At 31.7% G+C, this 3,853-nt stretch overlaps 1 long non-coding RNA gene and 1 pseudogene across 3 annotated transcripts; one reads left to right on the top strand and one right to left on the bottom strand.

The window, feature by feature from the left end:
- The first annotated feature begins 696 nt into the window (after positions 1–696).
- Positions 697–1,801, top strand: LOC110270950 (uncharacterized). Of its 3 annotated transcripts, XR_015881278.1 has the most exons (4): positions 697–920; positions 979–1,051; positions 1,143–1,207; positions 1,530–1,801. It is a non-coding gene; the product is annotated as an uncharacterized LOC110270950 (long non-coding RNA). The 3 variants fall into 3 exon arrangements; XR_015881279.1 differs by having other exon boundaries at positions 989–1,051; positions 1,143–1,801; XR_015881277.1 differs by having other exon boundaries at positions 1,143–1,801.
- A 324-nt stretch (positions 1,802–2,125) lies between these two features.
- LOC107636154 (SAGA-associated factor 29 homolog A pseudogene) lies at positions 2,126–2,947 on the bottom strand (annotated as a pseudogene).
- Between the last annotated feature and the right edge of the window lie 906 nt (positions 2,948–3,853).

Genomic DNA, 3,853 nt, shown 5'->3' with positions numbered 1-3,853 from the left:
TCTTCATCTCTTGCTTTTATTACACAATAATTTTTAGTTTTAAACATTCAAAACATGTTGGATTTGGACTGAACTGAGTGTATTTGTATTTCGCAGCTCTCTATTCAATAAGTAACACTCATTCTACCTTTGAGTTCAAATATAAAAAATTAAGTATTTTTTATTTATGTAATTTAATATTATTTTATATTTTACTGTTTATTTAATTTAATTTTTATATGATAAAAAATATTAGAATATTTAATAAGTATTGATATTATTGTATTCGTATAAATTGATAAAAAATTTAATAAATATTATAAATTTTAATATTTGTCATTCTAACTTCTTTTTTACATATTTTACAAGATATATATTCAAATTTTTATATAAAATAATCATAACAAAATCAAAGAATTGATGCATTTTTTAAGAAAAATGCTAATATTTAAGAAGGAGAACATATCACTTTTACAATATTAACACCTGTAAATAGCTCTTCTATTTTAATGAATCACGAAGAAATTGAGATACAACCTTCAAAAGTTTAAAGAGTTGCATCTGATGAATTTGACCTTAATTCTTTGGAACGAAACCCTGGAAAACCGCTTTAAATTTGGCAATATTATCTAAATCAGAAAAATAAAGTTAGACAAACTTATCTTAAATGGTCCATATCAAAAGTATCTTGAAAATTATTCTATCTGCCCCCAAAGTTGTATTTCAAGTTCTGCCCACTGTTCGTAGTGGATTGAATGTTGGTATGAGAACTCTTCTTCTCCAAGTTCACTGCTCTGTTTTCATTCGGTTACTCTTCCGACAATCATTCTTCCCCCAATGGCATCTCCTCCTTTGTCGTCAGAGGCTGCAGCTCCAACTCCAACTCCTTCTCCATCGACGACCACAGCTCAAGCCCTGGGCGACGAGCCCGTAAGCAAGAAGTGAGTTTCCCAACTCGTTTCATCTCTAGTGCAATTTGCTCTTCACTTATGTTTTCAGTGCATTGAAGCGTGAATTGAAGATCAGACAGAAAGAAGAGAGAAAGCGTAAGAAGGAAGAGAAGGCCAAAAAGGTAAATTAGCCTCCTTCATTCCCATTTACTTCTCTGCATTATGTAGTAATAATATGCAATTTTAACTTTATAAATTAATAACTGTAAGCAGCAAAAGCTCAGAATGCTTAAGCTAACAAGCCTACATCAGCTAATGATAAAGATATAGACTCCACTGTAAGTTTCATAATGTTTTTCAATAGTAATTTTATTTTCTGAAATATTCCATATCTTTTTGGGTGCAACAATACCTTGAGAACAGACTCAAGTACCTTGCAGCTCAAAAGACTGAAGGGATTAACCCATACCGCACAAGTTCTCTGTGACCATGTCAATTAGTCAATAGATAGACAAACATGAGTCATTGGAAAAGGGAGAGTATCTTGACGATGTCTCTGCCTATTTGTCTCATACTACCCCACCTAATTCTTAGCATTGTGTTTTATGTGGTTTGTTTTTGTTAATTTATAACTTCTTAGTTTGTTTATTTGAATTCTAGGCCAGGTCATGATTAAACATCTTTCGAGTTCCAAGCTTGTCTTCTATGACTTGCATGGTGGTGGCTTTAATGTCCAGGTTATCGCTGAAGCAAGGTATAAAATAGGAGAAAAGTTTTCATACATTACTCAATCTACTATGACACTGTTTTCAACTTAAGAATTAGGGATAATTAGGTCTTTATTAAATTTTATTGTGTTTCGTGTCAGTCTTTATTTATTTTAGAGTTGTCAATACAAGAGATAACGAATATGTCACCAACTTAACAATCTACGTGAGCATTTTTCGTTAACTTTTAATGTTGAACTCGATAAAAAGATTATGTTGTTCCAAAATTTGCAAGAACAAAAACCGATTTGAAATTTTTAAATTCTCAAAAAATTACGTTGTCCTCGAAATAAAAGTCAAGGATTTGGAGTGGGTGTTTACTCTAAGTGAAAATCACAAATAAAATCTTACACAATTTCTACCTTACATAACAACAATATATACTAAAATGTCATCTTTACATGAGATTTGCCAGTAACAAAACCTGCAATGCAACAGTAACAGTTTCTACTTTATAGACACTAATAACGGCAATAAATTTGCTCGAGTTCATTGGCCGTCTCCCTCAGCAATAAAAGCAACGACTTTGTGGAATGGCACTTTCCTTTTAGGGAGAGTTCCATCTTCATTCTCATCATCATCAAACTCCAACACATAATCATGTTTCTTCCGCTTATTATGGCCCCGCACAACCCTTGCTTTATACAGTGTAGTTGTTCCTGGATACACTGCCAAAACATATGTTCCAGGAGAAAATTCTGGTGCACTAGTTGGATCATTACTGCTAGGAAAAGGAATGATGCTTCTCATGGGAACCTTATATTTCTTCTCACCACTTTCAACTTCTTTAGCATCGTCATTATCAGGCTCCTCATCAACAACTTCAAACTCTTTCGATTCCTCATCGAAACGAACCACTCTCGCAATAATCCACTCTCCTTTTTCAAAGTTTTGTGGCATGACCTTAGCTGCTACCTCCTTCCCCTCTAGGCTCCCTGTTATAGAAGAAGGGTTGGACAAGCTTTTCACTTGTTTCTGTCGTTTCGGTTGTTCCACACGTGCTTTGGCCATTCTTTTCTGCTGTTGCGGCAGCGGCGGCGGCGATGGTTGTTGCAATTCTAGAAGGGCATCCAGTTGGTTTGCCAGCAAGTCACAAATATTTGCTTCGCAGTTGGATAGATTCATAGCCTGAGTGTACCACAATTTAAGGAGTTCTAATGAATTGTCGTTGGGGTTCTCAACTACTTGAGGAGATGTTTTAAGCTTCTTGTTGAGATCGTTGATCTTCAACAAAATCACCTCTTGCTCTTTAATTATCAGATCAAGCTCTTCCGTTTTATCTAACATTGCAGCAATGTTCGGTGATGACATCTCTTCCACCATGTAAAATTAAATTTTCTTAGCTAAAAAAAAAAACAAGAATAAGGAATAGTGTTAGTATTGAAACTAAAAAGACTATTTCTGTATTTTTTTAAAAAAATAAATGAACTCAACACAACAACAAAATAGAGTATAGTTTAAACAAAAAAGTTAAAAACTAACTACAAATAAAACATTTCATAATCAACTTCCAAGTTATCTCCCGTATTACTATGAATAACAAAAGAAGTCTGTTCTTTGCCACTCTTCTCGTTCAAAAAGATTTGCGCACCACACTTTATGTGGACTATTGGACTAAAAAATAAAAAATTATTAGATATTTTTTGGTGTTAATTATAATTTTTACACTGCTATATTAATTAATGATAATATTGAGGAGATAAAAAAAATCAAAATTTATCTTATTTAAAATTCACTAATTGTTATTAAAATTAATAAATAATAAATAAAATAAATTTAAATTATTTTTTATTAATTTTTTTGTTATCAAACATTTCATTAATTCAATGATAAGTCACTAACAGATATTTATAACAGTCACTTTAAAATATATGACATAAATTAATTGGACAAAATAATTTTTTTTATTTTATTCTCAAAATATTTAATAATGGCTGTTAAAAAAATTTTCTCATTCTTAGTCAACATTCAGCTATGAGAGGGGGCAAACTGACCTCAATAACATGTCATTTGTCTCATTGGCCTCGACTAACTATATGTTATTTTAAGCCAATTCGCTGGCTAAAAAATTTTGATATAGAAGCAAAAGTGATATACTTTAACATGATAATTTTTGATATTTTTAAAAATTATGGCCCTCCGATTTATGTTTAAAAAGTTGAAAAAAATTCAGAATACACAAATCGAACCCTTTGTGTTAAAAAATTGAAAAAAATT

The sequence above is a fragment of the Arachis ipaensis genome, chromosome B4 (genome assembly GCF_059453495.1).
Source record: "Arachis ipaensis isolate K30076 ecotype BB chromosome B4, ASM5945349v1, whole genome shotgun sequence".
Lineage (NCBI taxonomy): Eukaryota > Viridiplantae > Streptophyta > Magnoliopsida > Fabales > Fabaceae > Arachis > Arachis ipaensis.
Note: the sequence above shows the minus strand (reverse complement) of the source record. Positions and strands in the feature narration are given on the sequence as shown.